General features: G+C 38.2%; 1 long non-coding RNA gene and 1 pseudogene across 1 annotated transcript; one reads left to right on the forward strand and one right to left on the reverse strand.

Moving 5' to 3' along the window:
- Positions 1-1,287: 1,287 nt before the first annotated feature.
- On the forward strand, positions 1,288-5,380 carry LOC120440950. The gene is made up of 2 exons (XR_005613656.1): positions 1,288-1,524; positions 4,178-5,380. It is a non-coding gene; the product is annotated as an uncharacterized LOC120440950 (long non-coding RNA).
- A 342-nt stretch (positions 5,381-5,722) lies between these two features.
- LOC120441077 lies at positions 5,723-7,524 on the reverse strand (annotated as a pseudogene).
- Positions 7,525-19,088: the final 11,564 nt, after the last annotated feature.

Consider the following 19,088-nt stretch of genomic DNA (forward strand, 5'->3'; position numbering starts at 1 on the left):
TGTGTTGGTGCTACTTAATAAATCGAATGTTATATTCCTCACCCTTTCATAGACTTTCATATATTCATTCAGTTGATTAAGACAAAGGAAACAAGCAGTTTGGTGCTCAGCGAGCATTTTGTTAATGTGGTTAATGTGGAGAAACTACAACTTCCTGTAGATGGACTACAAACAGATCATCCCACAGACTTCGGCACATCAGTTCTTCCTGCAGGATGGATAAAATATCTCTTCATTACTGGGGCTGGAGTTTCAAAGTAAAAAAAAATGAATAAACAGCCTCTAAAGTAAAATGAAATGTTTGTCTGAGTGAGATCAGCTTCTCATCTTCCCTCTTCCTGCTGCAGAGATGTTCCAGTGTAACTCCTCCTTTATTCAGGCTTCCTGTGACTAAAGTCACGTTCACTAATGATCATCCTGAAGGCTGCAACACAGCAACAGACAGAACTGATGCAAACTGAACTATGGAGAAACTCAAACTCACCGTGATCATTTTAATAAAGCTCAGAATCTTTATTGAGAGAGGTGTATGTTTCTGTCATAAGCCTTTGTTCAGTGTAATGTTTTACCCTAAATATGCTATAATTAAACATTAATATTTGGGCTGTGGGCTGTACTACACTACGGTCGTTGTGTTATGTTGTGCTATGTTTGTGCTGCCAGCTGATCGTCTTTTCTTGGCTTTTCTCGCTGTCTGTAGGATGTTCTTTGATGTTCAGTTGTCAAAAAGAACTAAACATTGAAAAATGAATCTAATAATATATAATAACATATTGTGTATTATTATTATCTGGCTGATGTTTCTCTGATAGGCAGATACACTTTATTTTACAGCTTGTCATTTTGATGTGCTGGCACGTGGAAAATAAAGATTTCCTGTATGTGTCCTTATAGTGGCAGAGTTGAATCACTCTGTTAGAGGTGGAGCTCAGCTGTCTGTCCAGTAAGTGGTGCAGACGGTATTCAGGATTATATGTGACCAATAACAGTTTGTTCAGTGACATCATCTCCAACCACAGCTTCGAGTGTCCAGTTCACAGCCAATCGCAGAGTCGGTTTCTTCAGCCTGTTGGTCTGTGATGTTGCTCCCCCAGCCGACCATGTCAGTCAACTGACTGACTGAAAGTCTCAATCTCAGTGAATATTTCACTGCACACACTGAAGCATCTCAGCTTATGTTGTCTTACTGCTAATCTGAGGTGGTATTTAAATAAGGCCAACTAAAACAACATGATTTATTTTCTCTTACTTGAGGATAAATTATATTCTCACGTATGAAACCTTGGAACTGATGGAGGTTGTACTCTCTTTATCTTAACTGACTGAAACTGTTGCTGACGTGGGTCTGACGTTCTGCAGTGACGTTTTGTCTGAATGGTTCATGTTCAGTCTTGTTCACTGACGTGATGTGATTTCTCAGAAAGAGTTCATGCCGGTAGAAGATGAAAACTTCTCGGGTGCTCTGACATCTTGAAGAGTGACTCCTCTGAGATACTCAGACTCATGGCTTCTGCAGAGAAATAGGTGAGAATAAACTCATGATATCAAACTAAGTAGGTAAGAGAGAGAGAGAGGCTGGAAGGACTCACATTGTAGGATTTATGCCTGTTAAAGAAGCAGCACAAACTTAATTTGGAACTTAATGCAAAGCTTTGAACGACTGATTAGTTTTCTGCAGATATGTGTTTATTCCTGATGTATGAAGCACAGCAGTGAGTGCAGTTTATAACTGAAGGATGAGCATTTGGTGGCGATGCAGTGACCGTGTGAGGGGATGATGGGACTTTGCTTTGCACATGCTTAGTGTGTTAAATGGGGATTTTTACATCCAGATCTGTTGACCTCTGTAGATATGAAAAGTTGGACCAACAGTAATCTGGGATTTGATATTTCTTATTTGCTAATTTGATTAATTATTGCTTCTAATTTGTATTAACCCAAGGTAAATTTCAAATGTAAAGATGTTTTAAACATCGTTCTAGTTTCTTCTCTGCTGCTTTTGGCGTGGACACTTTGTGATCACGTTCTTGTAATGGTTATATCTCCACTCCACCATTTTTGCACATGAACTAATGTCAGCTGATTGTAGACGAATGTGCAGGAAAACAAGACATTTATTTTTGTTATTGTTGTTGTTGTGCAGATAGCTGAAGGCCATTTGTAATGCAAATAATGGTATAATTGTGATTATAATGCAATCAGCGAGTTTAATAGAAACAATGTAATGTGATTACAGTAACTTTACACTCAGCAAAAATCAGTAAACACAGAGTTTCTTCATGTTCTGCATCTCTGCACCTGAACTATGTGTGTGTGCTTTTTGCCAACTACACCAAAGTCTTACATTCAGGACACGTTCAGACAAGAATCACTGCTGTGTGAAAACAAGTTTTCATATCTGTGCATTTAACTTTTCAAAACTGGAGGTATTGCCTTTGTTTTGGAGTCACAGATAATGATATGACAGTAATTTGTATTTTATTTGTTGTATATGTTATATTAGAAATATGTTGATTGTTGTTACTGCAGGTTATATCAGTAAAATATAAATATTAACTGATAACTTATGAGTTGAAGGGCTGGGATAAAATCATTGTGCACTTCTTCCCACTCCTGAATCACAACAGGTGAAGTGATACTGAAATGTTTTTGTTTTATTTGAAAAAGCATTTTCTTTTCCTTTCTTTGCTAAATGAACTTCTGTATATTGTTTACATGATCAAAATAAATAATTTTAAATTTTTAAATAATAATTTCACTTTGGACTGAGTATAAACACGGTTGCTGTCAGGGTTTGTAAGCTAAAGGACCCACATGCAGGACACAAAGACAGACGATGTACAATAAAGGCCAGCTGTTTATCAGCTGTTTACAGAATTCCCAAAAGTACCAGCTGAATCTGAGCTCAGGAGCTTTTCTGCTTAAATAATATTTTTTTTTCATGTATATTTTCATCTCAGATGGTAAAATTTTATTTTTCAAATTGTATTTTATTCTATGTTAGTCTATTGCATTTAATACATTCTATCACTGCAATACTTTCTGATATCTACTGGACTAAGCTTAAAAATACATCATTGTTATTTCAGATTTATGCACCATGTAGTTTAAATCATCTTAACAACACAGCTGAGCTGATCAAATTGTCAAATGTCACATCAAGGTTCATTGAAATCAGATCACAGGAAGAGGCCAGTGGTGCTGCCATACCCACCTAACAGGTTTGGTTGCTCAACTAAAATAACTGATCCTAAGATGAATTTACTTGTTTTCACTTCTAGAGACAGGTTCTCACCTGGTGTTGGCGCTATATTGAGCTTTGTGAAGGATAATTCAGCATATCAGACTCCATCATAGCACCAATTAAGAACTTCACTCTCAAACTGCATATCTAGTTATTGCAGTGTCTTAATGTTGGAATATAATATACCTTGAATTGGAGCATTATAAATAAAACATAATTGAACTGGAAAAAATATTTCAAGTGATGAAACTGAAAGCTGAAGTTCAGCCATCACCAGCGTATATTTAATCCAGGTTTATTTTTCTAAAACTGCACAACAAAAAAGAAAGAAAAAAACTTTCCTAATAAATATGAAGCAATAATTTTCAGTAAAATTCAACCGAAATATATAAAATCATCAATAAGGGAAGTCTGCTTGGTATAAACTGACATTACAGTAACTTTCATTTGACCAGTAAATATAGCATTAAAAGCCCCCTGCAGCTTCAGAGGACAAAAAGCCTTCATTTACTATCTAGGCCTTTATTGTGAAACACTTCCAGGAACATAATGTGAATAAATGTAATCCATGAGGTCGAATAGAGATTATCTCTGGGTGACAGCATTTACTTATTTTACCAGAGAAGAAGAGAAAGAGACAACCTTCACAAAGAGGAAGATGAATATTAGAAAAAAACCCCAACAACTCTAAATAACAGAAACATCTTGAAACTGTGGAGGTTAATGAATTTGAAGGTTCATTAACCTGTACTAATGATGAAGGTCTTTCATCAGGAGTGACACACAGTCTCACACTGGAACTGTTTTCACTGCTTTCACTCGTCACACAGATTTTAATTTGTAGACTACAGTTTGGTCTCTTCCAGTCCGAGATGTGTTTGATTCACCTACAGTCACCCTGTAAAAACAACATGTTTCTGCTTGTGTCCGCAGAGTCTAACTGACCAGAGTTTGATTCACAATCCAAAGCAAAAGGTCAGAGGTCAAGCTGCTCATCAGACTGTCTAGAGGATAACTAGTCAACAAGTTTTTAGTTTGAAGGAAACTTCACAAAATGTCCTTGGCTCCCAAAAAAAGAGGAAGCAAAGACCTGCCTCCTAGTTTGTTGGACTTCATGGGCAAACGTATTAACGATGCATCTTCCATCCAGCAGTTTGACAGCAGAAACCAAACACTGAGAGAAAGTGTAAGAATGTTTCTGAGGATTTCTAAAGTTGTAAAAGAAATACAGAAGGCCACAGATGTACAAAGGACAGCAGGAGGACTGGGGGAGCAGGAGGCCGTTCATTCACTGGAGGACTGACTTCAGCTTTTGGATTTTAGCTGCTGTTGCAGGTGGAAGTGCTGTTGTGTAGGAGTTCTAACTACATATTTATAAGTGCTTAATGTGACCAATCAGCTACTAGCTCTCATTGCTGGAATCTTCAGAGTCGCTCCTGAAGAGGATAAAAAGGTATGATGTTGCCATCTAAGTCAGCTGAACAGAGTCAAATGAGATAAAGAACAAACTCAGAAATTTTTCCTACAATTAAAGAGAATGAAAATAAAATCCCCTTCCTGCTCTTCCACCCTGTGAGCCTGTACTGTTCACACTGACTAACAAATGAAGTGTGTGAATAAAGGATCATCAGACTGTGACCTGGACTGTATGAAGGACAATATGAATGGACTGTATGAAGTGTTCCCTTGAAGTCATTTAAAAAGCAAACAGAGGATAGTCACGCTCTGTAGAAATATATTATGAACTAGAGTGGAAACTTTACAGCGACAATGGAAATTTGGAGAAATATGACTGGAAAATAAACCAGGGGAACTCTAATCACATCTCAGTCACAGGAGACACCCGACTGGCCTGAGGACTGCCACTGCTTCCCTTGTACAGCTTCTTGATTCCTCAGAAGGAACATTTCAGAGCACCACATAAAGATATTCAATAATCTGACTCAAAGAGACTGAAAAGTGTTTTCTTCTTGGTTGTAATAGGTGTGTTCCACCACAGGGTGGAGCTGTGCATAGTATTTCCACTGTTTTCCTTAAAGTTTCTGTTCCATGTGGTATCATCTCTATTGATTACCTGTTTCTGTTCATTTTCCTTTTATCTGCTTTAATAAATGTCACGCCCTTGGTTAGAGTACAGCTTTGTCTCCTGTGGTCTGTGTTTGGCTTGTATTACAAAGAAACCCACAATCTGCAGCTACAGATTGTGACAAAAACAGAGAATAATTTAAGTTCTGGGATTTTATTTAATCTGATTAAACATATTTATAGGTGAAATAAATCTTTTTAGATCCTTAAAGCTGGATATAGATGTGTTTTTAAATGTTGTAAAAGTGTTTTATTTGAAGGTTTATTATAATGTCTTAGTTAAAGTTAATAGTTTATTATTAAATTACATAAATTACTGAAATCTGCAAAGTTCAGCTACATGCTTAGCTTTTGGCTTTCAGGGATGGACATAAAAGACTGTAAAGCATTAAATTTAGGGTTTGTTGTTTTTTTTATTGAGGAGTCAGAACAGAATATAGAGAAATTGTACAAATCAATTCCAACGTGAAAGGATCCAAATGTTTCCACTCGGTCTGAGTCATCAGAAATATTTCAAGCAGTCATTGAGAGCATGAACACACATGAAGAATCCAAGGTATCAATCAGATGAAAGAAGATCAGATTTCAGGACTGGACTTATCTCTTTTTCCCATATGCTGTTAGTTTGTCAAAAATGTTTGGCCCTGATTTGTTTGCTTCAGCCACTCTCTTCTTCATCTCCCCCAGTTTAACGACTTTCTCTGAGTCTCCTTCACCCTCCTCCTCCTTAATCTTCTCAATCAGGAAGTCCAAGTGGTCAAGAGTGGACGCTGAATCAGTTTTCAGAGCGATCTGCTCCAGTCTGACAAGATGCTGGTAGGACTCATCCAGTAACTGTGACTTCTCTGCTGTCAGTTTGTTCATTTCCTCTTCAAGACTTTCAAAAAGGCTTTGCTTGTTCTGACCTTTAGTTTTATTCATTTCATATTTGTTTTTCATGTCTTCATTGGTCTTCTTAACATACCTTTTCTTGGTCACATAGATCCACTTTTTTTTCACATGAGCTGATACTGGACACTTCCTGGTACATGATGTGCAGCGGTCATTTTTCATGACCTCACAGCTTCCAGCAGACCAGGCCACTGTGCATCCAGGATGGTGACAGTTCTCCTCACAGACTGTACAGCAGACAGCTCCTTCATAAAAACCTAAGCCCCACCACCCACCATTAATGGATTTTTTGTCTTTGTAGTACTCTGGAACTTCTACAGTAAACTTTTCATTATTCTCCATCTCCTTTCTATGTAGTTTCAGAGCTTCTTTTGTCTCTGTGATTTCTTTCTGTTTTTCCTCCGTGAACTTAATTCTCTCCTGCAGGTTTTGGATGCATGCTTTCAGTCTGATTTGTGAATTCAACACTTCGACCGTTGTCTTCAGTTTCTGAGGAGGAGTTTTTTCCAGGAAGACTTTGAATTGATTCATTCCCCTCTCTGTCACCCTCCATGCTGTGTCCAAACCAAACTCATTTTCCTCTGTTATTGCTGTGTTCAGGCAGTTATTAAACAGGAAGTGAGCAGGCTGGTTCTTCTCATTTATGGCACATTTAATGTTTGCTGCTTGAAGAGCCTCAAGAACATTTTAGCTGGCATTCCATCTGAGTGTGTGATCAGAGCTACGATGTTTTTCTCCACATCTTTTCCAAAGAGAGACATCACTGAATCAAAGATGTACTTCTGTCGGTCACTGACTCGATTCAAAGCTGCCTTCATCACCAGACCCACTGCATGAACTTCATGAACTCCATCCTCTGCTCGAAATAATTCAAACAACCTTTTAATGACGATGTCATCTTTTTCAGTCCCTCTGGTGTCTCCATATCCAGGAGTATCGATGATGGTCAGAGAGTAGGGCAGAGTTTCATCTTCAAAACCAAAGATCTCGTACACGATCACATCTGATGTCTGACTTTCTGCCTGACTTCTCTTCTCATCCTCTACGATCTGAAACCAGACTTTATCGTCACACTTCACTCCCATGGTGTAGTTGACCATAGAGTTGATCAGAGTAGATTTTCCTGCTCCTGTTTCTCCCACAAGTAAGATGTTTTTATTTGCCTTGTTCATGTTTTTTTCACCGACAGTCTTTCTAGTCAGAGAACCGATCTTAGTTTCCTTTGGTCTCAGCTGGTAGACAGCAGGAGGTCCTGAACGGATCTGAACACTTTTGGAGATGATGTCTTTGTATTTGGGGAGATGTTACTGATCCTAAAAGCAAAAGTAAAACATTACTTATTTCACATTTACACTTTTAATAGATAATATCAGTAACATTTCTATCTGCATTCAGAGTCCAAGATTATGGAGATTCCATTTTGAGTCTTTGTTTACCACTAAAGTTTAAAACTTAGTATTATATCTTTTAATGGTTCATAGAGGTTGTTCTAATCCCTAAAATTAACAGATACCTGGAGTATTTTTTTCCTGGCTTCTAAAGTACAAACTAACTATTTTACCAAGAACGAGGATCTATAAGAGGAGAGCTGCCATGAACAGATGTGGCTGTTGATTGTACTTAACTACAAGGCTGCGAGTGTGTTCCATCATCAAAGGTTAGTGTAATCAGCATCTGGATTTAGGCAGTTAGAGTTAGACTAGTCTCCTCACCAGCAGCTTAAATTAGTTTCTGAATCACCTCCAATGGTAATACTCTCTGTTTGTAACTAGAATCTAACAACTCCTGATGAGTGTCTCTGTCAGGGTTCTTCTGAAAACACAATGATCAAGTTGTTCTGTACGTTGACTCAACTGCTCTGCTGATTTTATATCAGGACTTATCTCACCTACTCCTGCTTGTATCCAGTATAAGAAACAGTCAGAACTAAAACAAGGCTTTTATGATTTCATTGATTTACATTAATGTACTAAGATCATGTTCAATGGACAAAATAATCTATTTACAAAATGTGTTCAGAGTTTCTTTGAAATTAAAGTTACAGCATGAACTTAAACAAAAAGGTTTTTAAAACAGGAGAATAAATAGTAATAAAGATTTATATTATTAAATATGACGTGGAATAAAGAATAAGTTGTTTACTACATAAATAAATAGTAATTTAAAAGTAAAGAAATACATATAAAACTGAAAGCATATCATTAAATATTTGTTTGTTAATTTATCCTTAATCACAGTTTTTCGTTTGTTTGTGGTAAAATCTACGCGTGAATATCACAAGAAGAAACAAACCTTAATGAACCTCAGTCAGAAATATGACTCAGGGATGGACCAAAGTTAATAAAATGCGGAGTGGAAAGAAGTGGAAGTGGAGAATAAAGTCGGCCAGCAGCCTGAGCCTCAGACTGAGGGGAGTGTTTTCTGTTTGCTGATGATTTCTTTAGTCAGTGTATTTCACCTGCCAGAGCCACTGCAAAGGAGTGATTATGGTCCTAATTAAAAACAGTGTAACACAGTTTTTACTTCTCTCTGAAAACATTGTGACGGTGAATGGGTGCAAGCAATAATATCTATATTATTGCTGGTACTGAAACTCTTCTGGATGAATCCTGCACTCCACCAGAGCTGCAGAGATCTCTGTTGCTCTGACATTAGAGATAAATACACTGCTTAACAGATTTATTAGACCACCAAACAGCATAGGGTTTATGCCACAGCTGCTCTAAATTAAAAGTATTGCTAATTATGTATGAGCTCTTTTATCAAAATGACATTTTTAACGCTAAAATGCATTTGTGTTGTTAACTGTTTTACACAGAAGCAGAAAAAATAGTAAAGCATGTTATTATATTTTCATTAAAATGCCAGATTACAGTTATTTAGTTGCAGAACCCTGGAGAACAGATCCTGAAGACAAAGAAATTACAAAGGGGTGGCTGTAGCTCAGGAGGTAGAGCAGGAAGGTGATCGGAAGGTTGGTGGCTTGATCCCTGGCTTTCTCTAGTCTGCATGCCTAATATTCTTGGGCATGATATTAACCCAAAGTTGCTCTCCGATGCATCCATCTGATCTGTTTGTGAATTGTAATAAGCACTTAAAAGCATAGAGGACAGTCCTGGTGTGAATGGGTGAATATGGCATTATGTATAGAGCGCTTTGAGTAGTAGAGAGTAGAAAAGCGCTATTCCTGAACAGAAAAATTTCATTTTAGTGGTTGAATGTTACGCTTGATTAATTTCTGAAATGATAAATTTGTTTGAAATTGCTGTTCAAAATAGTAAAATGCTGAGAACTCACTAAAAAAGCAGAGAGTCCACATTAGAACATTTCATGAAGCTGAACGGCCGTTTTGTTTTTATGACAGCTGGTCTAATGTATTTACAAAGCAGTGCATACCATCTATCTCTGAAAATCAGTGGAATTCAAAATTCACTAGAGCATAAAGAAGGGATAGAAACTGTGTGTGTGTATAAGAGAGAGAACACAATCATAAACATGAAGCTGGAGTTTTATCTTAACTGTTCGGTGTCATACTTACGTTGCCATGTTGATGAATGAGATCTACACAGTCAGGTCACAGTCGGCTCTCTAGTTTACAAAAACAGATATATACTATTTTTTCTGCTTCTGTGTAAAACAGTTAATAACACAAAGAAGAACAGAATTCACCTGCTTGCTGCATACAATGCTACTACTGCACATTCACCTAATGTATATAATATATAATGTTCTTCTTCTGTCCCCCCTTTGCACAAGTCTTTGAGTGGGTCAGGTTATATTTCACTGCTAGTTATACTTGTATAATGTGCATGTGATGAATAAAGAATCTTGAATCTTGAATATATTAACTGAAGTATGCAGATTTTTAAATAGGTTAAAACATTTGTGAGATTTTAATGGCATGAATCTGCATACCTGCTGCATCATTGGTAAATCTGCCCTGTCACATTCATTCGGATGATTGGAATTAAATTAGGAGAATAAATGAAATTAGGCTTTTCTTGTCTTTTTCAATTAAATAATCTCTCTCTTTAATTCATCACTAATTTAATCTCCTGAGACTAACATTTGAAAAGATCTTACCTGTGCTGTTAGTGTCAGGAGGCCCTCTGATTCTCAGGAAGCAGAAAGAGTAGAGGACTGAGAATTCAACCTGTTTATATGCTCAGAGCCATCATATTGAAAATGAAAGTGAGCCTAGAAATGTTGTTACACCTAACTATCAGTTGCACAGTTATTGTATTAGAAGTGAAAGAACAGTGGGGAACCCCCACCCACCAAACGTGAACACACGCCTAAAAATGTCATTTTACTAAACTAACAGTTGCACTTTGCAGACAGACGGTTATTTTTCTTTTGCATGTTCATTATTGTAAATGTTGTCAAATGTTCAGTTTCTTTGCCTTAAGTCAGAACAACAGGGTCTGATTAAAATGATAAGTGAACTCAATTACACTTTTAAAAAGCCATTTGAGTCTAACAGTCACTTAGATGAATTGCTGAGGCCACTGTATTAAACATCTGTGTGAATGGCAACAAATATTATGGTGTTTTATGTTTTCCAGTTAGGTTGCACAGGGCTGTGGTTTAGATCCTCAGTGGATGAGAGTTAATACAGCTGCCACTGCTCCTCGTCTATCTCCTGATCAGTTAGCTCCCTTGATATCTTTCCTCTATTAGATTTAACAGGAAATCAGATTATAGACACTGGAGGGATTTTTCACTGTGAAGGCTGCTGGTTGTCTCTGGATTGGTGACTTGTTAGTGAGAGGTGGTGCTGCAGGAAGTTCTCTGATCCTGGCTTACAGTAAAAGTATTGAGCCCACTCTGTAGCAGTCCTCCATAGCAGGTCAAAGTGATGCTCTCAAATGTTCCTTTTGTGAGTTCTGCAAGAGGAAGGTGGACTTGAAGCAGTGAAAGTCATCAGAGCTGTCTCGCTTGGTGCTTGTACATGGTGTGGGCTTTCACTGCAGTGTCATACTACTTCCTTTTCCTCTTACAACACACAGTGGTGTTTTGTGGAGCTTATCTGTTTAATTAAAAACCTATAGAGAATGACTCATTTCATAGTGTAAACCTTACATGCTTTATCCAACGCACAGTCTTTGCTGAATCACCTGCTAATTTTATTCACAGTGTTCATTTATTGTTTCTTCAGGATTTGCTAGCCTAGCTTGTAGCCAAGTGACTACCAGCATGGCTTCTCCTCATGTAAGTGAAGTTACACCCCCCCTCCCACACACACACCTTCACATCCAACAAAAGTGGTATCACATGTTTGTGCTACGTTTGTGCTGGTTTGTGCTGCAAAAATTTTCATTTGTGCTGCTTCTGTTTCAAAGATATTAATGAAAATGTAAAGGTCAAAAGGTCAACCAGCTCCCCCACATTACCCGAGGTTGACCTCGGATGACCTCTAGAAACTTTTATTAATATTTTTAAAATGATAACGGCACAAATGAAAATTTTTGCAGATGTTTGACATCAATTTTTTTTAAATTTGGTTAATGTGGGGGGCCTGTTTGACCTTTTGACATTTACATGTTCATTAATATCTTTAAAACAGAAACAGCACAAATGACAATTTTTGCAAACCAGCAAATCCACTTTTGTTGGGTATGAAGAATTTGGGGGGGGGGGGAAACTTCACTCACATCGTCTTCCACCTGCCCCTCCTGCGCTTTTTTGCTCAGTGTGTCAAATTTTTCGTTACTCCTCTGCTTTCTTTAGTAATAACGATATTTGTAACACGTTTAGCCCATTTTTATCTTTGAGTGGAGGCTCAATGACTATCAATTGCATCCTAGGTCATATTGCAGCTTCCCAGGCCCCTGTATTCAGTGTGGAGGTACCTCAGGTAAGGCCATCTCTCTTCTGGCTGATTGTCCTGAACAGCTGGGAAACCAGACTGCCTGGGTGACAGTGAGGAGCAACATACCAGACCACCAAAAACAAATCAAAAATAATGAACAAATGCTTCAGACATTGAAGAGAGAGATTTTTTTAAAGTTCCTGTTAGTAAATTAATTAATAAGTGATGAACAGATTGATTTACAAAAACCTGGTTAAAGCAGGATGATTGCTAGTTTGAAACTGATAGCCTCCACATGACATATAATTATTTAATTAAATTATTTAATTAATTATTAGACTTAATAGCTATTGTGGTACCTCCCAGAGGCAGAAGTGTTTCTCTGTTCCACTCTTGAATACTGGCTTTATTCTTTATTTCTTTTGTTTACTGCATTTTCTGCAGTGTGCAAATGCCATGTGTTGCAATGATACAACAGACAGGTACTGTTGGACACCACCAACTCACACAATCTTTTGAATTCCTGGCTTTATGCCACCAGACCTACAGTTTTTGGTTCGCTCCCACAACTGCCCTCTGCCCCCCAGCAAGGCTAAAAGGTTGTGCTAACTGACCATCACTACCCAGCCTCTTGCTAGCCAACATACAGTTTCTAGAAAACAAACAGGATGAGCTAAGAGTCAGGATTACAACACAGTGCGAAATAAGAGTGCTGAACCCTAATTTTCACCAAGACCTGGCTCTCAGACACAGTCTCAGAATGCAGTGTTCAGCCACAGACTCGTTCCATACATCAAGCAGGCCAGACCGCAACCTCCAATAAGGCTAAATGGGAGGAGTGTGTTTATTAATAACTTGTGGTGTGGAATAATTTAAGCATTTTTTGTGACATGTGGAGTTTTTACTGCTGAAATGCCATCCACCTTGAAATTCTGAACAAACATCACCTATAAAAATCCTAATGCAAAGGACATGTTAGCTAAATGGAGCAAACCTGTTTGGAGCGGAGGCAGGAAGTCAGAGTTTCTGTTACCTCTGCCATTTCAAGGAAATCATGTTGTTCAGTAGTGTTATGGTCCCTCCTCTGCCTGGATATATTTCTGTTTCACTTTCAACATGACAGCTGCAGGCATATGAAAATGGTGATATCTCATTCATCTCATTCATCTCTGCCTTCTTGGTATCACTTTATATCACATAGATACTGTTTCAGGTGAAGGTGGCGGTTAAAGGGGTCAGAAATATCAAACAATATTTGTTTCTTTGTAACTGTGTTTCCTCTCCACACCCTTTCCTACACCTCAACATGCAGATGTAACACACATATAATAACACTGAGGACACCAATAAGAGCTTACAGCAGTTTATTTCACAGCTGCTTGCTCTGTAGACTTTCCCTGAGGGTAATAACTCGTACTTTGATACAGGATGGAACATTAACAATTTGATAAGCCTGATGAATCATAGTTTTTCATATTTTGATTGGAAAGACAGTTACTCTTTGTTTTTATGATTTTCATGGCAGATTTTAGCGATTTCTCAAACTTTGATTGCCAAACAAGGCAGCCAACTCATATCTAATCAAACTTTCCAGTGTGATATTATAAAAAAAATTATATATAACCTCACAGCTCACTCCAAACACACATGTGCATATTTTGTATTTAACAAAGTATTTTATTTTTATTCTGTTTGTATAGTGCTCATTCTATTGTATATAGTATTCTTTCTATTTTGTATAGTATGTTATTCTGTTTATCTGATTCTATTCTGTTGTTTTTCTCTTTATTTTTTTTTTACTGCTCTTGTACTTTCTACCAAAAATGTCCCAGGTGTGGGACTAATAAAGGTTTATCTTATCTTATCTTATCTTATCTTATCTTATCTTATCTTATCTTATCTTATCTTATCTTATCTTAAACAGCCTGAGCCAGCAAAGAAATTGTAACAAAATTTTCACATAAAAAAAAATCAACATGTTCTTTCCTTTAAAAAAAAAAGTATCCATATACATCCCAAGTACCTAAATAAACTTACCTGTTCTGGGTCATGTGCTCATTTACCCTTAAAATCAAAAATAATTTCTATAGTTTTGTCTCTATTAAAAATGATATGAAATTAGTAAAATAATTAGTAGTAGGTATTATGTACTTTTCCCACCCCTCCGACCACCCCCCATTGGGGGGGCTCTATTGTGTTATAAGGTTTGGAACGAAACCGTGGGAAATGTAGCAGGTCAGGATGATTGTTGGGGGTGGTCATGCACTCCTGTCTCAAACACATCCTATTTGGCACTACGGTGTGGGAAAGTTTCAGGACAGTGTATCAGCCCTAGGCATATGCAACAAATTCATGTTCTTTCTCTTTGAAGTTCATGTGCTGAGGAGCTGCCATGCTATCCAAAGTGGCACCTTATCAACTTTCCTGTAAAGTTCTTTAAATTGTTGACTGTGTCTATAAGGAGAGGAGGGGGCTGAGTCAGACTGATTGAGGTCGGTTGGTTAGGAAGTCTTTGATCCACGAGCAGGTGGCAGGAAGGACAGGCCTTTGTATTTAATTGTTTAACTTTGTTTTCTAAAACAGTACCTTTGTTCTAAAGACAAATCACATGCGCACATCGCAGAGGGCCACCGAGGTTATCACTTTTAATTTAGTCAAAAACCAGAAGATCTTACCCGCTGGTTTCAATTAAACTATTCTGCAGATCTTTGGGCCCCAGATGAAAGCAGGGGAATAAGTTTGTTAGAAGCACAAGTATATTTTCCCATGCTGCACATGCGCAGTATAACATTATAAAAGTCTGAGGTCGATTTAACCCTTTCATGCATGAATTATGACAGCCTCAATCAGTGTATTTTTCTTAAGTATTTTTATTCATCTTCAGGCATGAGAAAAAGATTGTTGAACTTATATGTGGATTTTGAACTTCATTTTTTTAAACATGTACTTTTTCATTTTTTTAAACATGGCAGGGTATGGAGTGACACATCAGTGTCCAGTGTAGTGGTTTATGTGCAAGTATGCCAACACTGACACAAATACAAAAAAACAGCCTTTGAATAGCTGTCCACGTAGTGACCACTATGCATGAAAGGGTTAAAGAATAAAGAAGGTGTGTGTGTTTTATTGTGTACATTCCTTCTAGAATGGCAACTTTCCTTAAAGGAAATCCTGCAGGAAGGCCTGTAGCATTGTAAAAAAAAAAAAAAAAAAAAGACCATTGTCCTAAATATCAGATTCAATGTGGTCACACTTTCCATTATCTGCATTGCTCATGGTTTAACACTCAGTATTTTTATAAGATGAATTTTATGCCTAGATGTTAAAGTGTTTATTTTTTCTTTGCTTGTTTTTAGCATGACAGTTTCCATTTGATGCCCCATCTCTTTCATTTCCAGAATTACTGTGGGCTACAAATGATTTAAGGACAATTAAAATAAGAAAAAAAAGGTGTTATTACAGTTTTTTCATTTATTTTGAAGGGTGGAAACTCATGCGTAATGCTACAAACAAGCAATAAAAAACACTTTGACATGTAGACATAAAACTCAACTTATGAAAATACAGAGAGTTAAACCATGAGCAATGCAGATAATGGAAAGTGAGACCAAAGTGAATCTGATGTTTAGGTCTTAGTTTCACAGACAAAGCTAAAGGTCTTCCTGCAGGATTTCCTTTAAAGAAAGTTGCCTTCTAAAAGGAAAATACAAAATAAAACACACACACCTTCTTTAATTCGACCTCAGAGCTGTGGCGTATTTATAATGTTAATCTATGCATGTGCAGCATGGGAAAAGTAATATATGAATTTAACACAGCTTCCTAAATCATACATTTCTATTTCTTTTTTGTTTTTTTGTCTATTTTTACATATGCCATGGTGGGTGTTTTGGTGTCTACCTTATGAGACATGGAGTGCTTCTAACAAACTTATTCCCCTGCTTTCATCTGGGGCCCAAAGATCTGCAGAATAGTTTAATTGAAACCAGCGGGTAAGATCTTCTGGTTTTTGACTAAATTAAACGTGATAACCTCGGTGGCCCTCTGCAATTTTTTTTTTTATTATTTAGGACAGTGCATGTTAATGAACATACATGTAAAAAAAATTACATGAATGTAAATATACCAGATTATAGCCAAGGGCTAATTTCCATCTGTTGTCCATAAAACATAAAAAAAATAGACATAATAATTCATAAAAAATTCATAATTCATTCCATCACCAAACTCACACATACACACTATTCTATTCCCAAATAAAACATAAAACACACAATGTGAACACAATGTGTTCATGTGATTCGTCTTTAGAACAAAGGTGCTTTTTTAGAGCCAAAGTTAAACAATTAAATACAAAGGCCTGTCCTTCCTGCCACCTGCTCGTGGATCAAAGACTTCCTAACCAACCGACCTCAATCAGTCTGACTCAGCCCCCTCCTCTCCTTATAGACACAGTCAACAATTTAAATAACTTTATGGAAAAGTGATAGGATGCCACTTTGGATAGCATGGCAGCTCCTCAGCACATGTACTTCAAAGAGAAAGAACATGAATTTGTTGCATATGCCTAGAGCAGGGGTCTCAAACTCCGGTCCTTGAGGGCCGGTGTCCTTCAACTTTTCCATGTTACCCTGTTGCAACAAACATGAATATAATTAGTAGGTCATTGGCAAGACTCTATAGAACTTGACTGCATGCTGAGGTGGCAATTCAGCCATTTGAATCATGTTACAGCAGCTCATGAGTGAATGAACATGGTGCAATAAAAGTACTTTTAGAAGTACATTTTTCCAAACACTTACATTTACTTAAATTTACTTGAGTAGGGTTAAGAGTTGCCATTTCAGCATGCAGTCAAGTTCTATACTCTTGCTAATGACCTAATAATTTTATACAGGTGTGTTGGACAAATGGAAAAGTTGCAGGACACCGGTCCTCGAGGGCACGATCTGATATCCTCGTGTCGGTGTTGTTCCCACATCATCATAATAAATGTTGTTCCAAGTTCAACATTGCAAGTGACCAATCCCATTGTTGTGCTTTGGATTACTTAATATATTATCATGCTTTTTAAGACTACATGAATGTACTATTGCTGTGTGATTTATTAGTATTACTGAAGGCTACTCACCATACCAATACCAACTAGATTTTCAAATCTTAATATAAAATGAGTAACAGTAGGATGGACATTAGGTAAGGCTGCACTTTTAGCGGCTAAGATGAACAGGCACATGGTTCAATACATGAGTGGGGCACAGAAAGGGATTGGCAAGAATACCAGAGGTGCAAAACACCAGCTACTGGTAGACCGAGCAATCAGCTGAGACTGCAAGACCAGGCTGTCCAACCTGTGCTCTGCCTGGATTGATTACAAGAAGGCCTATGACTCAATGCCCCACGGCTGGATCCTGGAATGCCTAGAACTGTACAAGATCAACAGGACCCTAAGAGCCTTCATCAGGAACTCAATGGGGATGTGGCGTACAACACTAGAGGCGAACTTCAAGCCCACAGCACAAGTTGCCATCAAGTGCGGGATCTACCAAGGAGATACTCTGTCCCCACGACTGTTCTGCATAGGCCTGAAGCCACTCAGTGAGATCATTGACAAGACTGGCTACGGATACCGACTACGGAACGGAGCAGTTGTCAGCCACCTCCTGTAATTGGATGACATCAAGCTGTATGCCAAGAGTGAACGAGACATCGATTCACTGATCCACACCACCAGGATATACAGCAATGACCTCGGAATGTCGTTCGGACTGAAGAAATGTAGTCGGATGATAACAAAGAGAGGGAAGGTAGTTGAAACTGAGGGGATTGAACTACCAGAAGGCAACATTGCAGACATAGAGGACAGTTACAAGTACCTGGGGATCCCACAGGCGAATGGGAACCATCAAGAGGCCGATTGGAAAGCTGCAACCACTAAGTACCTGCAGAGGGTCAGGCGAGTCCTGAAGAGTCAGCTGAACGGTAAGAACAAGATCCGGGCTATCAACACCTTTGCCATGCCCGTGATCAGGTACCCTGCTGGGGTAATAAGCTGACCAAAGGAGGAGATAGAAGCCACTGAAATCAAGACAAGGAAGCTCCTGACCATGCATGGAGGGTTTCACCATCCTCAGCACCCTGAGCCTGTATGCTAAGCGGAAGGAAGGAGGCCAAGGAATGGTAAGTGTCAGCACCACAGTCCAGGATGAGACAACAAACATCCACGAATACATCAAAAAGGTGGCCCCAACTGACCGTGTGCTCAGTGAATACCTCAGGCAGCAGAAACCCAAGAAAGAGGAGGAAGACGAGGAACCATCATGGAAAGACCCCATATGGAAAAGATATATATAAATTTTATAAAGTTTATATCTGTCTTGTGAAACTTGTATGAAAAGCATACAAAAGTGAAAACAGATATAAGATCCCTTGAAAAATTATATAAATGAAACTTGTATGTTTTGGATACTTACTAAAACAATATATGAAAGTAATGAGAAAGTGGCCACTTTCATAAGTTAATCATATAAGCCTTAAATGATTCACTATATGAAGTAGGCCACATCTTATGTAAGTCTTTTATAAGTTTTTACTATTTCTTTTCCATATGGGACAGGGCCCTACACGGTATGTACCACCGGCAGATAGAGGAGATGGCTGATATCCAGAAAACCTACCAGTGGCTGAATGAAAGACAGCACAGAGGCACTAATCATGGCAGCACAGGAACAAGTTCTGAGCACAAGATTCATAGAAGCTGGGGTCTATCACACCAGGCAAGACCCCAGGTGCAGGCTGTGTAAAGACAAACAGAAGAAGACGGCCATAGTGATAGATGTAGCGGTTCTGAATGACAGTAAACATCAGGAAGAAGGAACATGAGAAGCTTGAGAAATACCAAGGGCTCAGAGAATCGCCCAAGAAAATGTGGAGGGTGAAGGTAACGGTGGTCCCAGTGGCAATCGGAGCACAAGGTGCAGTGACTGCCAAGCTAGGCGAGTGGCTCCAGCAGGTCCCAGGAACAACATCGGAGATCTCTGTCCAGAAGAGCGCAGT

Source organism: Oreochromis aureus, linkage group 7 (assembly GCF_013358895.1).
Source record: "Oreochromis aureus strain Israel breed Guangdong linkage group 7, ZZ_aureus, whole genome shotgun sequence".
Taxonomy (NCBI): Eukaryota; Metazoa; Chordata; class Actinopteri; order Cichliformes; family Cichlidae; genus Oreochromis; species Oreochromis aureus.